The sequence below is a fragment of the Lolium rigidum genome, chromosome 1 (assembly GCF_022539505.1).
Source record: "Lolium rigidum isolate FL_2022 chromosome 1, APGP_CSIRO_Lrig_0.1, whole genome shotgun sequence".
Lineage (NCBI taxonomy): Eukaryota > Viridiplantae > Streptophyta > Magnoliopsida > Poales > Poaceae > Lolium > Lolium rigidum.
In genome coordinates this window covers 184191310-184209161 of record NC_061508.1, presented here as the reverse complement: position 1 = coordinate 184209161, position 17852 = coordinate 184191310, and the positions used below count along the sequence as shown (strand labels likewise).

Genomic DNA, 17852 nt, shown 5'->3' with positions numbered 1-17852 from the left:
ATCTGTTTTTTCCTTGCACTATAGAATTCCAGCACTGATGTGCAAAATCGCAGTCCCAAACAAAGATTGTTGTGTTTCTTGTACTCCTTCCTCACAGAGTACACACTTGTAGCTTGGATGGTACATCCTTTTTCTCCGGAGTACTGTCATCTAGGTCAGCCAAAAGAATACTTTTACAAGCACTTTTCCACAACTTTTTGAATAAATCATGCGCTGTTGCTTGTCCAATTAGGAGATGACTAGGACAAAACCCGTACGTTGCTACGGCCATGTTAAATCTAGTGAACCACACATTTTATATGTTTAGTTTAAATCATAGGCCAATCTAATGACAGGGGATCCTTGATTAACCCACCTTTTCTTACCGCACAGTAGTAAAAAATAACACTATATAAAATCTAAAACATTTAATAATGAAAATTACATGTTGAATTTACTCCGCAATAACCCTTTCCAGATTTCCAGATCGAACTAAATCGAGACATCAACAAATATGGGCAGTGGAGTTTCTAATGGTTATATGAATTTGTTTCTCTAATCAACAAATATGCGAGCTAGGTTGGAAGTCATGGTTCCACCGCCCACATGGAATGATGAGGTCTAAGACCCCGTGTGTGGCCCGATCTTGCGGATTGACGTCGAACCTAAAGGGGGAGATGGGAAAACGCGAGGAACTCGAAGAACACGGCGATGAACACGAGGACCCCGAGACTCACGCACGCACACCAACCCGATACACCCGATACTTACCTCCGTGGCTCGATGGACCACGCCAATAGAATCTCCGTGGAAGAGACACGCGGTAGAATTCCCGGAGAGAGATTGGGATTGGAGAGGAAGAGCTTGGGGAAGGAGAGAGTAGCAAGTACTAGAATCTCCTTCAACAAGATCTAAATCAACAACCAAGGTGCCTTGATTACGGAGGGATGATACCCAAGGGAGACTAAGCTCAAAGTTAGGGTTTGAGTTCAAAACAAGTCTAAAGAGCTAATGAGGGGTTCCAGACTACTTATATAGGCACACACAGACCAGCAAGGGCGAACAGTACTCAAAAGGATAAGTTAAGGCAGTTTGGTGGGGCACTCTCGTCGGGTCCGGTTTGGGATCCGGTCGGACCGGGCCTCGGGACCGGGCTGTCCGGTCATGGGTCCGGTCGACCGGGCTCGTGACCGGGCGGTCCGGTCATGGGTCCGGTCGACCGGTCGAAACCGGATTCCTGCGAGGTTTCCGGTCGTCGTCCGTACGAGGGGCTGGCCCGGTTTCCGACCGGTCGGCCGGGCCCGTGACCGGGAGCCCGGTTGTAGGTCCGGTCCGACCGGGTCTCCGGACCGGCCGGCGTCCGTCTCTTCCTTGGAGCGCTTCGAGCGACGTCGTCTTCGGCTCCATGATCATCTTCATGTCCAGCTGCTTCTCTCCCTCCCTTGGTCTTGGCGCCTCCTCCTCTCCGAGGTCTTGATGCGGCTTGTACCTAATGACACATAGCACGTCGGCATGAGGTAGCAATCCATCCAAAGGGTTACCAAGATCAAGGGTAGCGAGGAGCGAGTTCACCTCATCATGTAGAGCCTTGGCTCGGGCTCGTGTCATTGGTCCACTTGGGGGACTTGTTGGTCTTGGTGTGGAGGTGACCGAAGGCCACCCCGCATCATCTCCCCCCCCTTGGGAAAGAGTCGTCCTCGACTCGTGGCCTTCCTCATCTCCATGATAGGGTGACAAGTCGGAGACATTGAACGTGTTGCTCACCAAGTACTTGGAGGTGGGGATGTCGATGACGTAAGCGTTGTTGTTGATGCGTTTGAGGACCTTGAAGGGGCCATCTCCTCTTGGCTTGAGCTTCGAATTGCGGTCATGAGGGAATCTTTCCTTCCGGAGGTGGATCCAAACGAGGTCGCCTTCCTCAAAGATGCGTTCCTTCTTCTTGGCGTTGAGTCTTGTAGCTTGACGAAGCACATGTTCTTGAATGGTAGCTCTTGTCTCTTCATGAAGTTTCTTGACGGCGGCGGTGCGCTTGTCGAAGTCCATGTTGATCCGCTCATGAAGTGGGAGTGGGAGCATGTCGAGCGCCGTGAGCGGCTCAAACCCGTAGACGACCATGAAGGGACTCCTTGATGTAGTCGAGTGCTTGGCGCGGTTGTAGGCGAACTCCGCGTGTGGAATGCATTCCTCCCATGACTTCAAGTTTTTCTTCACGAGGATGCGTAGAAGGGTGGAGAGGCTTCGATTGACCACTTCCGTTTGGCCGTCCGTTTGCGGATGCGAGGATGATGAGAATAAGAGCTTCACTCCAAACTTGGCCATGAGCGACTTCCAAAGATAACTCATGAACTTGACGTCTCGATCCGACACAATGCTTCGCGGCACTCCATGTAGGCGAACGATTTCCACGAAAAACAACGAAGCAATGTGTGAAGCATCATCGCTCTTATGGCAAGGTATGAAATGAGCCATCTTAGAGAATCTATCCACTACCACAAAGATAGAATCATGTCCATGCTTAGTGCGAGGCAATCCTAGAACAAAATCCATGCTAATGTCCGTCCATGGTGTATGAGGTATAGGCAAAGGCGTATAAAGACCATAGGGATTAGAGGTAGACTTAGCTTGTAAGCAAGTGGTGCACCGGCGGCAAAGGCGTTCCACGTCGCGGTACATTCTTGGCCAATAGTAGTGGGTCGAGAGCATGGCATATGTCTTCTCTCTTCCGAAGTGACCCATGAGACCACCTCCATGTGACTCTTGCAAAAGCAATTTGCGAAGCGAAGACTCGGGAATACAAATCTTGTTAGCTTTAAACAAGTAGCCATCATGCAAGTAGAAATCATCCACTCCTCGTTCAATGGAGCATTTCGCAAAAATTGGAGCAAAGAAAGAATCGGAAGTATAGAGTTCTTTGATCTCTTTGAGTCCCAAGACATGAAAATCCAAGCGAGTCAACAAAAGGGTGTTTTTGCGGGAAAGAGCATCCGCCACTACATTGTCCTTGCCCTTTTTGTATTTGATGACATACGGGAAGGACTCAATGAACTCAACCCATTTTGCATGACGTTTGTTCAAATTGTGTTGGCTTTTCAAGTACTTCAAAGACTCATGGTCGGAGTGAATGATGAACTCTTTTGGCCAAAGATAGTGTTGCCAAACTTCAAGAACACGAACCAAAGCGTAGAGCTCCTTGTCATATATAGGATAGTTGAGGCGTGCGCCATCTAACTTCTCACTATAGTATGCCACGGGTTTGCCCTCTTGCATAAGAACACCACCAATACCAAGCCCACTTGCATCACACTCAATCTCAAAAGTTTTGGCAAAATTTGGAAGAACAAGAAGGGGAGCTTCGGTAAGGCGTTTCTTCAACTCATCAAAAGCATTTTGTTGGGCTTTTCCCCAAACAAACGGGACATTCTTCTTGGTAAGCTCATTCAAAGGGCAAGCAATGGTGCTAAAATCTTTCACAAAGCGGCGATAAAACCCGGCAAGGCCATGAAAACTTCGGACTTGGCCAACATTTGTAGGAGTAGGCCAATTATGGATGGCCTCTACCTTGGAAGAATCAACTTCAATTCCATTAGCGGAAACCACAAAGCCAAGGAAAACCAATTTGTTTTGAGCAAAGGTGCATTTGGGGAGGTTAGCATAAAGCTTTTCATGACGCAAGATGCACAAGACTTCTCTCACATGTTGCACATGGTCCTCGAGACATTTGCTATAAATAAGAATATCATCGAAATAGACAACCACACTCTTGCCAATGAGAGGACGCAAGATGTGATTCATGAGGCGCATGAAAGTTGATGGAGCATTGGATAGCCCAAATGGCATAACAAGCCACTCATATAGACCAAGTTTGGTCTTGAATGCCGTTTTCCATTCATCACCAATAGCCATGCGGATTTGATGGTAACCACTACGCAAGTCGATTTTTGAGAAAATCGTGGCACCACTAAGTTCATCAAGCATGTCATCTAAACGCGGAATGGGATGGCGGTAACGGACGGTAATGGCATTGATGGGGCGACAATCCATACACATCCGTTGCGTCTCATCCGGTTTAGGCACAAGAATCACGGGAACCGCACAAGGGGAAAGGCTTTCTCGAACGTACCCTTTAGCGAGGAGGTCTTGTATTTGGCGTTGGATCTCCTTTGTCTCTTCGGGGTTGGTGCGGTAGGCGGCACGGTTTGGAAGCGGAGCGCCGGGTATGAGGTCGATGCGATGCTCGATGCCTCGAAGCGGTGGTAGTCCATGCGGGAGCTCGTCGGGGAAGACATCTTGGAATTCCTTCAAAATAGACAACAAAGACGAAGGAATTGTGGTTAAGTCGTTAGTCTCCGAGGATGGTCCCTTGCAAATGAGGACGTAGTGCAATATGGTGGATGGGTTTGCTTGCACTTCTTTCCACTCGCTTTTGGTGGCTAGGAGGACACTCTTTCGCTCACCCATATATGGCTTGTGGCGCTCACTTTCCATTTGGTGGGTCGCTCCCTCACCTCTCAACTCACTATGGTGGGAGTGGTGTTGTGCCCTCGCTAGAGCCTTCGCATTGTCGGCGATGATTTGACTAGGAGTCATGGGGCGCAACTCGAACTTCTTGTCGTTGACCTTGAAGGTGTATGTGTTGGAGAGTCCATCATGTATAGCCTTCTTGTCATATTGCCAAGGGCGGCCAAGCAACATGTGGCACACCGTCATGGGTACCACGTCACACTCAATAGTGTCCTCATAAGGTCCAATCTTGAAATTGACGGTGACGGTATGTTGTATCTTGACGTTGCCCTTGTCACTCAACCATTGGATATGGTAAGGGTGAGGATGCTTGCGGAGGTTGAGGTGGAGCTTCTCACATAACTCGGTGCTTGCAAGGTTATGGCAACTTCCACCGTCTATGATGACCTTGATCGACTTGCCACCAATTCCGGCACGGGTTTGGAAGATGTTGCACCGTTGTTCTTCCACATCATGAGGTTGCGTAGTTAGCACCCTTGTGACCACAAGTGAGGGACTTGGGTCATGCTCACATAGGAGAGGATCTTCTCCACATTCTTGCTCATAAGCTTCTTCACTTTCCACGGCGGCTTGCACAAGGGCTTCATATTCATCCTCATCAAGCGTCTCGATATCACCATTCTCCATAGTGATCATGACCTTGGTGTTCTTGCACTCAAACGACTTGTGACCTTGGGTGCCACACTTGAAGCAAGTGACACTAGAGGGTCCCGTGGATGCCTTAGAGGAGGCGGTGGAGGAGACCGTTTGCTTCATGCGACTTTGGATAGTCGGTTTCTTGAATGTTGTAGAGGACACGTCGGCCTTGGCACTTGTAGCATGAGGAGTTGATGTAGTAGGAGTAGTCGATGTAGCGAGCTTGGAGGAGAAGTAGGTCTTGGCCTTGGAGTACTTGATGTCCTCAATCACTTGGCGCTCGGCCTTCGTTGCTTGATGGACCAATTCAACCATGTTGGAGTAAAGTTGGAACTCCACTATTCGCTTGATGGGATAGTTGAGGCCATTGAAGAAGCGAGCAATGGTTTGGTCATCGGACTCTTGGATGTTTGCTCTCATCATAGTGAGCTCCATCTCCTTGTAGAACTCCTCGACGGTCTTGGTACCTTGCTTCAACTTTTGGAGCTTGTTGAAGAGGTCGGTCATGTAGTGCGTGGGCACAAAGCGAGCATGCATTTCTTTCTTCATTTCTTCCTAAGTTGCAATTGGAGGTTCACCCTTCTCTTCTCGAAGAGTGAGGACTTGTTCCCACCAAGTGTTTGCGTAGTCCTCGAACTCAAGCGACGCCATAGCCACCTTCTTGGCACCGGAGTAGTTGTGGATGCGGAATATCTTGTCCACTTTGAGTGCCCATGAGAGGTAGGCCTCGGCATCTTCTTCACCCTTGAACTTTGGCATGGTGAACTTGAGGCGTCCAAACATGTTCTCTTCATCCTCCAAGTTTCTTCTACGAGGAGGGGCACCTTCATCTCTTGCGGCTTGAGGAGGAATAGGAGGTCTTCTACGGCCAACCATAGCATTGGGTTGGTGTTGGAGGTGCACACTTGCTTCACTTGGTTCACGGTGAGGTTGTGGTTGAAGATCTTGACGAGGTTGTTGAAGATCTTGACGAGGTGGTTGGCGACGCCCAAAGATGGCCCTCTCATCTTGCTCATGTGGTTGGTCTCCTCTTCCACGTTGGTCATGGCGCGGATGATTGCGAAGATCACGCCTCGGTTGGTCTTGATGTCCATGGCCTTGAGCATCACCATGTGGCTCTATGTTGTTGGAGACGTTGTCATGTGGGTGGCCGTCACGCCCATGGTGGGCATGGCCATCCGGTTGAGGACGATCTTGTGGAGGACGTTCTTGAGGACGAGCATGGCGATGTATTTCTCCTCGCCTAGAGTTGGAGCGAGAGTCTTCATGACGAGCATGTGAGCGATGCGGTCGATGATGGTCTTCATGCCTTGAGGAGGAGCTTGAGGACGAACGGTGGCCATGAGAGTAGTAATCTTGTGATGAGCTTGAGGATGATGAAGTAGAGCGAGTGTCGACGATGATGACCCAAGTTGGTGATGGCGCGCTCGAGGCTATCCATGCGCCGCTCCATGTTCGCATCATTGGCCGCCATTTGACCATTCAAGTTGTCCGTAGCTTCGCGAAGGAGAGCCAAGTCTTGGTTCACAACGGAGAAGTTGTGTGCCACTTCATCGTATTGCTCATCGATGCGCGTCTCGAAGAGAGTGAGTTGCTCCTTGAACTCTTGGCGTTGTGTCCATAGGTTGTGTTGAGTAGCCAACCTCTCGGTGTTGCGGAGGATTTCTCCCTCCCTTGCTTCATCTCCGCTCCTATCCATGATACAAAGACAAGCACTAGGTTGTGTATGTTAGTGGAAGGAGACTACCTCGCACTCTTACCAAGGTAAGATAGTATTGAGGCAATCCACCAAGCCGAAAGCAAGATCAAGTGTATCGGGGACACACGCAAAACCACACGCAAAAGCTAGCAAATATGGTGTTAGGCGAGTGTTGTGGAAAGCCAAAAGACAAATCCAAGATCGAGTATGTTGTTAAGAGTGGTGGAAATCCGAAAATCCAAAAGTTGATGCGAAGATCACTATAAACACGGAAAAAGGTTGTGGAACACACACAAGAGATAATCGGGGTTAGTGCAACCAAAAAGTGAGCGGAAAAGTGTATGTGCGGATGCTCGGTGTCACACTAACACAAGGAGAGTCAAAGCTTTGGTTGCAAAGGAAGAGACAACTAGATTCACACGCGGCCTCTCTTCTCGTATCTCTCTTTGCTTAAAAGCTTTTTCTCTCTTGTATATGTTGGCATTTGCACTCGTTGTATCTTTGGTGGCACGTGGACACTTTGTATGTATGGGCGTATGGATGTATGGATGTATGGATGTATCGATGTATGGTGCTACTCGCACTCTTTTTGTGTTTTGGGGCTTTTTGACGCACTATGTTAGCGTTAGCCTCGCTTTTGCTATCTTGCCACACGAGTGTTTGCTTGGGTGCCTTACTCAACGCTACACACACCTCACAATGCGGGGCCACGTGCAATGTCTCGCAACACTAGACAAGCAATGCTCAATGGGATAGATCGCAAAAGGAAGAGGGGTTACAAGGTGACAGCTGCAAGTTATACCGCGATGGTGGTGGTGGTGGTGGTGGTGGTGGTGGAGATCGCCGGATGTCGAGGTCGAAGGGGGCGTTGCGTCCCCGGTTGTTGGCCCGGTTGGACCGGGTTGTGGACCGGCTCGTCCGGTTGTCCGGCCGGTTGACCGGAGTCTGGGCTGGCCCGGCCGGTCGGTAGCCCGGTTGACCGGCTGCTCAACCGGATTTCGCGGGATGAGCTTTCTCTCTCCTGTTCTTCACGAAAACCAAGCCAAATCGACCAAATCGAAGGGAAACGATGGAATTGGAGGCTCAAAGTTGGGGAAGTAGTAGATCAAGCACAACAACTCCAAATCCACGGACCAAAACCACTCAAAACGCAACCAAATCACAGATCGGTCAAGAGGCAATTTGGGGCTATTTTTGGGGATTTTTTTTTTGGAAAATTTTCTAGGGACGAAATCGGGTGGGTGGAGGGTCAAATCCGCGGAAACCAAAGGCTGCTGATACCATATGATGAGGTCTAAGACCCCGTGTGTGGCCCGATCTTGCGGATTGACGTCGAACCTAAAGGGGGAGATGGGAAAACGCGAGGAACTCGAAGAACACGGCGATGAACACGAGGACCCCGAGACTCACGCACGCACACCAACCCGATACACCCGATACTTACCTCCGTGGCTCGATGGACCACGCCAATAGAATCTCCGTGGAAGAGACACGCGGTAGAATTCCCCGGAGAGAGATTGGGATTGGAGAGGAAGAGCTTGGGGAAGGAGAGAGAGTAGCAAGTACTAGAATCTCCTTCAACAAGATCTAAATCAACAACCAAGGTGCCTTGATTACAGAGGGATGATACCCAAGGGAGACTAAGCTCAAAGTTAGGGTTTGAGTTCAAAACAAGTCTAAAGAGCTAATGAGGGGTTCCAGCTACTTATATAGGCACACACAGGCCAGGCAAGGGCGAACAGGTACTCAAAAGGATAAGTTAAGGCAGTTTGGTGGGGCACTCTCGTCGGAGTCCGGTTTGGGATCCGGTCAGACCGGGCTCGGGACCGGGCTGTCCGGTCATGGGTCCGGCTTCTGACCGGGCCTGTGACCGGCGGTCCGGTCATGGGTCCGGTCGACCGGTCGGAAACCGGATTCCTGCGAGGTTTCCGGTCGTCGTCCGTACGAGGGGGCTGGCCCGGCTTCCGACCGGTCGACCGGGCCCGTTGACCGGGGAGCCCGGTTGTAGGTCCGGTCCGACCGGGTCCTGGACCGGCCAGCGTCCGTCTCTTCCTTGGAGCGCTTCGAGCGACGTCGTCTTCGGCTCCATGATCATCTTCATGTCCAGCTGCTTCTCTCCCTCCCTTGGTCTTGGCGCCTCCTCCTCTCCGAGAGTCTTGATGCGGCTTGTACCTAATGACACATAGCACGTCGGCATGAGGTAGCAATCCATCCAAAGGGTTACCAAGATCAAGGGTAGCGAGGAGCGAGTTCACCTCATCATGTAGAGCCTTGGCTCGGGCTCGTGTCATTGGTCCACTTGGGGGACTTGTTGGTCTTGGTGTGGAGGTGACCGAAGGCCACCCCGCATCATGGAAAGCTGTAGAGATTAGAGAAACAAATGCATATAACCATTAGAAACTGAAGCTAGTACATAACTGAAATTCAGACAATTAAGTTGGCCAGCGCTCTTATCTCGGCTGGAAGAAATCCAAAGATCTCCAAAATTGTCAGCTTCCTTGCATAAAAACTCAAAGCAGCTGTGACTGGCATTGTGCCGTTGCAGGTATCCTATACTCATTCTCTCCAATGTTTGCCAGGCCATCATGCTCTTGGAGTGTGGCATGCGTGCTGTAGCCAAAGTGTCAGCGCGGAGTGTGCCCAACTACCCACACACGCGACCCGTTCTGGTCTCGGTCCATCCGTGGCTCTCTTTTCCGTTGGCTAAGAGCATCTCCACTCGTCCCCCCGAGGAGGCCCCCGGCGAGCGTTTTTCCATCCGGACGGCGAAATTCGGCCCAGTCGCGCCCCCGGTTCCTCGTTTTCGTCCGGATTTGGACCTAAATTCATCCGGCGATCCCATGCCACCCCCGGCCCCCCGGGGAGCTCTCGGGGACTCCGGACGAGTGAAAAGCGGGGAAGGCCCGATCTGTCGGTGACTCGACGCACGAACCCCACCGCCACGTCGCTCAAAATCTCCCCCACCCCTCGTATCTCTCTCGCCGCTGGCACAACCCCGCCGGCTTGTTGCCCAGATTGCGCCGCCCCTCCTTCCCCACCTGCCTATATTCCGCCGTGTTTGGACGACGGCCTATCTGGCTGCTCTTCCGCCGGCCTGTTTTCCGGCCTGCTTGCTCGTCGTCGCTCGCGGCTCGGGTTGCCTCGACCACGCCCGTCGGTGTTCGTCCATTTGCCTCGCCGGCCATGGACTCGGACGAAGAGGAGGAGCAGATGTTCGTCGAGCTTATGCAAGAAGAGATGGCAGCAGCCGCCCAAGACGACGAGCACATGATGATCCTTGGTTGCTTGGCAAGCATGTACGCCGGACTGGCAACTCGTCGGCGTGGTGGGTCGGCACGAGGTCGCCGGAAATGCAAGCCGAGACAGCGAATGGAGGGCTACCGCATGTTGTACGCCGACTACTTCGCCGACAATCCATTGCACGGTGAGAGTGTTTTCCGGCGTCGTTTCAGGATGAGCAGAAGCTATTTACGCAAATTGTGTATGCCATCCGCCACTTTGATCCCTACTTCAGATGCAAGGCGGATTGCACTCGGTTTGGTTGGATTTTCGTCACCGCAGAAGTGCACAGGTGGCTATGAGGATGCCGGCGTATGGAGCTCCCGGTGATACCGCAGATGACTATCTTCGGATGACGGAGTCCACCGCCCTTGATTGTTTCTACCGGTTCCGCAGGGCCGTCATAGCGGTGTTCGGGGACTATTACTTGAGATCACCCACCGTCGAAGACACTCGGAGGATCCTTGCAACAAATGAAGCTAGAGGTTTTCCGGGGATGCTTGGAAGCATTGACCGCATGCATTGGCAATGGAAGAACTGTCCGTTTGCGTGGCAGGGGAATGTACAAGGGTCACAAAAAAGGCTGCACCGTGATACTTGAAGCAGTGGCTACCCATGATCTTTGGATTTGGCACTCTTTCTTTGGTATGCCCGGATCCAACAATGACATCAACGTCCTAAACTGCTCCCCGGTCTTTTCCAAGCCCGTTGAGGGTCATGCTCCCTCGGTGGACTATGTGATCAATGGTCGGCACTACAACAAAGGATACTACCTTGCGGACGGTATCTATCCAAAGTGGGCAACATTTGTGAAGACTATCTCCAACCCTAGCACCCCCAAACTTTGCGAGTTTGTCAAGAAACAAGAAGCTTGCCGAAAAGACGTCGAGCGAGCATTTGGTGTCCTCCGACAGAGATTTGCCGTCGTTCGGTTCCCCGCTATGACTTGGTCCAAAGATCGGATGTGGGAGGTGATGAACTGCCGTGTGTGCCTACACAACATGATTATTGAAGATGAGCGAAAGCATCCGGTTCCTCCGGCTGAGCAAGAAGCACCATATGAGAGAGAGGGTCCTCTTGCACAGCCTAATCACCAGGTGCCTCCATCATGGGCCGCCTTCATTGCTATGCGCCAGGAGATTCGAGACTCTACAATGCAACAACTGCTCGCAAGATGATCCGGTGGAGCACATATGGAGGCTCCGAGGCAACGCCAACGCCGACGCCAACTAGTCTGTCTTAATTTGTTTGAAAAATTGTGAAATTTGTGTGCTTCATTTGTTTCAAAGCACTTGTTAAACATTGTACCGTTATCGCCGAATTTGTTTCAGCAATTTTCGTCCTCTTGTTTGCCGAACTTGTTAAATTTTATGTTGAATTTGTTTGAAATATGTCAAATGGTCGAGGTTGGGGGTTTCCTGCCGGGGGGACGGCTGGAACTTCGGCGCTCCCCACGCCAAATCTTCATCCAATCCGGACGAAAATTTCGCCGGATTTGGGCGTGGGGAGCGCCAACGAGTGGGGATGCTCTAATTCCTTCCCCTTGGGGCAGTTTGTTGTTCTCTGACAGAGGCTTATTGATTCCATAAAACTTGACTATATAAACCCGGAGGAGCACCTACAATATAGCGATGTGGGACTATTAAACACAAAGCATACAGGCGAGTCATGGGACAGAGATTTGGTGCACATGAGCACCAGCGATCTCACTTGGAAAAATAAATTAAATATCATATTTCTAAGCTTCATAAAAATCTGAAAATAAATTATGATGTAGCCAGTATTGTATCCCACAATCGTGTAAATTTTCAACTGAAAATAATGTGTATTTTAGGCTGCACAAAAATAACAAATGCATAGATCTGAGTATAGTGATTCAAATCTACAAAAAGATAACAGATTTTGTCATTTTTGTATAGGTCAAAAAACAAAACATTTGAAATTGAGATTTTGTAGGTTAGTGGGGAACATCATTAGGTACTTTTAGAATTTTGTTACATAATTTTTTAAAACATATAAATATAATTTTCGAATTTTTTAATTTGGCAACCGCACTGGTGCCCAGGATCCAATATGACTTTTCGCGAGTCATGCGGCTAGTCTTGGACGGGACATTTTCTTTCTTTTTCTTTCACTGATGGCCTCGTGCGGTTTGCAGCCCATTGATGCGGACAAGGCCCACTAATGCAACAACCTGGCCCGATGCAACGTATCCACGTAACATGACAGAACCAGTGGCGATGAACGAACCCAGCGAACCATTTCTTATGTTTTGCGGTGGCAGCATTAGTAATTTCTATTGACTAGTACAAATGCCCGTGCGTTGCCACGGGTCTTCAAATTTTATTTCTCAATATACATATATAATTTACAACTCACTATAAAAATTGAAATAAATCAGGGATAATATAATATACAACACGATAACACCGAAGCAATAACAAGACAAGATTGTTGTGCCTCTACGTGGTTCCAAGTTCTAGCTCTTCTTTTCTTCCGCGGTCAGTCTCACACCTGTGTTATGGGCATGGGCGGACCTACAGGATGGGCCGGGTGGGCCGTGGCCCACCCCAAATTTTCTGAGACCCTACTTTTCTGACCCACGAGACATCGATGCAGACTCCTGGTCGATCCCCATCCCCTCGTCCGCTCCTCGCCTCCTTCAAAAAAAAAAAAGTCCGCTCCTCGCCTCCTCCAGGCTCCAAAGTCCAACCAAACGGCGCGGCCTCGGCGGTCGATCCCCCTGCCAGCGGACGGCCGACGGGCGACGGCGGTCGATCCCCGCCCCTTCTCCTCGCCGGCTAGCGCGCGCGCGGTCAGGTCGTCTTTCTCCTCGCCGTCGCCCAACGGCCCGGACGGCCGGACCCTCGCCGACCTCCTCCCGGACCTGGGCCCTCGCCCTCTCACCCATCTCCTGGCCGAGCTGCTCCGTTGGACGCTGCCGTCGGCCCTCTTGCAGGTTGGAGCTGGACCAACTGCCACTTTCGGCTCTCTCTGTTTGCATTTGGGCATTTGGCAATCATTTTTTTTTTGCCTAGTAGTATTAGAATTATTTGATATTTGTGTTGTAGCAGCTGTGTAGATTGTAGAATTAGAATAGATGATATACATGCTCTACTTCTTGTAAACAACTTGTAAACCGATGTGTAGATTGAAAATGGCAATCAATATCTTATCCAAAATTTTATTGTTTCTATAATTATATTGTTATTGTAGGGATAGTAATTTTGAACTATTTGTATTGTAATTTTGCACATTTCATATATACATATAATGAACTTTAATGTTGACATTCAATTGGCTATGTATGTTACTCATTTAGCAAAATCTATCACATTTAGGGGAGGTGCAATTTTTTTTTTTTGAGGTGTGCCCACCCTCCAACTTTTTCCTGCGTCCGCCACTGGTTATGGGCCGTCATAACTATTAACTCAACAATCACTCCTTTTGGATGTATTATTGTCTCATAAAATCATGTATGTTGCAAACACAAGTATAACTAAAGGAACACTTCTTTTCTGATTAGTCAAAACAACACTTTGATATTCATAAATATCTGGAGACAACCCTAGATCGTAGCTTTCTATGCCGAACATATAAAAGGGGCTTAGCTAATCTTCAATAATAGCTGAGATAAAAAAAATCCGCCGGTAGGCGGTGTTGCGGATGCTAAATTTTGTAGGTAGCTTCCTCAAACCTCTTCACCACATGCAAGCCAAAGAAAAATAAAGTGAAACACGGTTGCGATCCTTTTGTGGATCTTTCTCTAGCTCTCTTGCCTTTCCCGAGTCTCTCCCCGTTGGTTCCAGTAACCCCTACCCAACAACAACAACACTACACACTGCTTTGCATTCGGTGTTTTCTCCAACTCCAAATCAACACTAACTGCAAATGGTTTTGAATGCTTATTATAATGCAGGAAAAACCATTTGCAGAAATCACGAAGAACTTCACAGTATGTAATTCACTTACCTTGCATGCAACAATATCCCACTGTGATACTTTACCCAAGATGATTTTGATTCGGTTGTATCCCTGTGTGAATCATCATGGGACAATCAATGATCTATCAGACAAGATGCAGACTTAATTGTTGTTGTTTGTTCCCTTCCAATGTAAGGATAGGCCTATCACTTAATTAGCTTCTTTTTATTCCTGATCAAATTATATGAAAGCTTGGAAGATTCATTCAATTTATCTTCCGATTCAAACTGATACTTTGTTTTGCACATATGGTTGTTCTTACCATGTAGTGCAGCAGTGAAAGCATATTTTAGAAGATGATTAACGTTTCTTCTAAGGCTTGTAGTTTCTGGCCATAATACAAATATTACACAATTTATACTGTTTTTCATGCCTTTGGGTATGTTTCATTTGCTCCACTACATGTCCCCTCTAGATTCTCTTTGCTTTGGATTCTAGCAGGGTACGAATGATTCTACGGGAAGATCAATTGTTCACTATTCCACAGGTTTGCATAAGCGTATCTTGATTTCCATATCAACAACTATATTTGTTACATGGTTTAATCAACAACCATTCAGAAAGAGTCACATGATATGGTGTAAACACTTAATAAACTGATTTTCTCAATATGTGCGGCTTAATGGTCACCCATATTTCTCTTTTCCCCAAAATGCATGCCACTGGAAAAGAATTTTGGTTCCCATCCCAGTATGACCCACGCGTGGTCGAGAGAGCGAGCTCACAATTCCACCTGCGAACAGAAGAACAGTTCACATCAGACTTCTGCGCATATACCTTTTATGATGGCTCACATCATGGCTGATTTCTACCCACCAATATAACACCACAATGTGAATCTGCATATAGTTCTTCGTCCGTGATGAGCTCTAACATACATGTTCATTCCACTGTCAACAAAGATGTCCGTAAGCTAAATCTAAATCATAGGTGTATTTTTCAAGATGAACTCATCAATTGCGTAAGCAGGAGTACATTCTGGACTACATGAATGTCAAGTTCTATCAACAATTATGTAGCAGCCGAAGCAAATGTTAATATGATTATCTTAAAAAGCACTATGTGTAGTAAGGAGCAGACTGCAAGTATGGGGGATAGGATGCTAAAAAAATATCACTATCTGATGTCCAATTTGGTAAGTCAATATAGTATGGATTCCCAAAAATAAAAAATAGCACACAGAAGAGAAGAACCAATAATCTAGCAACACGGTGCAAAACAAACAATAGGACAAAATTATAAGAATTGTGCTTCTTACCTTGCATATTTGGGGTTGACGGTCCCTCAAATTGACAAGTAAACTTTCACTTTTCAACTCAAAGTGCACTATATTGTTTATTATGCAAGTACACATTCCAAAAGTTGTATCAGTGGCAATGATTAGTATATTTCTTCGATCCTTCAGTTGTGCAAGTATCTCAATGGCTAGGAGAGTGAGTCATAAACGTAATTTCCCTAACCTGTAGTCACGGATAGAAATGCAACCAACAAACAACATTTTTTGTGAAAAAACAATAAGTGGATATGATATTGGAACTATTGCCCCGAAACAAACTCCATCACCATGCAGTAATTTACGAGTTGGTAATGTACATGTCTCCAATTTTTAGCTTCTTACTTCCAATCAGTGTCTGTGTTCTGCTCTGAAAATCTAGGCAAATTAAATAGCAAATATTTTGAAATAAGATAATCATGGCACTTCACATTCGGGAATAGGAAAAAAATGAATCTTTTAATTCTGTAATTGGTAAAAATAAGGTGCTGGCAATTATTTCAAGGTTTAGCTAACTATTTTACATTTTTAGTAAAACATAAGGAGCAATAAGTCTATAAAAAAGGCAAAAGATAATTATATAAAGCAGGTGTTGAAGAGGCGCTAGATGACCTGATACTCCATGGACGGTGATAGGGAAGCGGTGTTGACAATCTCAGCTCGTTGATTAAATATGTTGTTTGGTAGCCAAGGAAAATGGCATTTGCCATTACGTTGATTAAATACATCATTTGGCGCTTCATGGTCCTGAACAAATAAATAATTCGATGCAGACAATTGATTATAAATACGAACTACAAGTAACCTACCGCTGGAAGGTACTAACAGTACAGGAAAAATAAATGCATGCCCTTCAAAAATGTGAAGCATACTAAAAGCTTCTACAGCGGAAGGGGAGGAAGACGTCATGCACACAAGGAACCGGTGTTTCAGAATTCAGACAGTATATGGAAAGTAAATGTTATTCACAAATGCGTTTTGGAGTGGTAAAACATGAACAATAATAATTTTCCTCGAATCCAACCATAATTCGCAAAACACCATAACCCTCAAAAAATCCAAAGATCTCTTATAGGTAAACAGATATTCTGCAGTGCCAATGACACTTCTGTTTAGCCTACATAGAGTACAAAAACTTTCTAAGACCCAGAAAATAAGATTAAGAAAATACTTATTGTTGTTCACATTACCTTGTCACCGCTGTAGTATCCATATGAGGCTGGGTTAATTCCTGACTCCTGCACTATGGCCCTGCCACGTCTGCACTAATTAACAACAGAAACACGTGTTAGAGACGGCCGACACTCTGTCTATGTAATAACATTTCACACGTCATTAGTCAAAGATAGGTAAATAGGTTAGAGGAAAGCACATACTCCGGCTTCACAATCACATGTCAGAAATCTGAGCTAGGTTTCAGGCAAGCACGCCAACGAGTTCACTCAACTTTGAATCATAGTAAATCTAGATGAAAAGAACAACCATCGAATTAGAGCAAGCTAAACACCCTAATCGGCAGAGGAAAGGCGACAAAAATTAGCTAACCATGAGAGCCAAATGGGGGCGTGGATTAGGTGATGGGAGTGGCACAAATTTCATTCTACTCCGCTTCGGCGGCATCGGCATCGTCCTCTACCCGGATACAGCGCGACAGGGCCTCGGTGGTGGGCCTGGGTGGTTGCCTCGGCTTGACAGTATCTACCATGGATTGAGTCGACTTACTTATATATTGGAGAAAAATGAGCTCTATGCCTACCATGACAGATCGTTCTCAACAAGCAGTGAATCAAAGCTCACAATCAACACATTTGTGTGGAGGTGTAGAGGAGTTGATGACCAACGCCAACAGCTGACTTGCCAAGACACACGCACCGGGTGAGCCTAGAGTTCACCTGTGTCATGGAGGCTCGCACATCTGCATCCTCACGTTCTAGCTGCAACCACGACATCGTCCGTGGCCTCTAGGTCCGTGGCCCTCCAGGTCTGATCTAGGCGAGCCAGCCGCCGACGTCGACACCTCTACAGCCGCCATAGATTGAAACAATGACATAAAGGTGAGAATTATTACATAAGTAAGAAGAACCTTCTATTGTGAAACTCCTAAATCTAGTAGGCACATGAATTAAAAGTATGGCCTGCCATAGATTGAAAGAATTTCAACCAATTAGGACAAATAAAGGATAAGAGTAGGTGGTAGCTATTTTTGAAATGGGTCAGTTGAACATATGTACCAGCTCGCATTAACAAAGGTTAAAAAATCTTCAAAAAACGAAAGAGAAGAAAACTGACCAATATGGCAACTAATCCATGCATGGATACCAGACCCTTAAACAATTCAAGTGATTTTCACCATATAATAAGTGATTTAAGGAATACCAAATTGTATAAATTAAGGGGAATCCTATGTATACATCTAAACCTGACACAAACAAATCAATACTCTTAAGAAATAAAACCCAATATATCTTCAACTGCATAGCA

The 17852-nt window shown here is 47.3% G+C and overlaps 1 long non-coding RNA gene across 3 annotated transcripts; it reads right to left on the bottom strand.

Moving 5' to 3' along the window:
* Window positions 1-14586: 14586 nt before the first annotated feature.
* On the bottom strand, window positions 14587-16805 carry LOC124682802. 3 transcript variants are annotated; one of them, XR_006996460.1, is made up of 5 exons: window positions 16748-16805; window positions 16562-16631; window positions 15357-16118; window positions 14915-14988; window positions 14587-14831 (listed from the first exon to the last, which is right to left on the bottom strand). It is a non-coding gene; the product is annotated as an uncharacterized LOC124682802 (long non-coding RNA). The 3 variants fall into 3 exon arrangements; XR_006996459.1 differs by having other exon boundaries at window positions 14915-15558; window positions 15984-16118; XR_006996458.1 differs by having other exon boundaries at window positions 14915-16118.
* Window positions 16806-17852: the final 1047 nt, after the last annotated feature.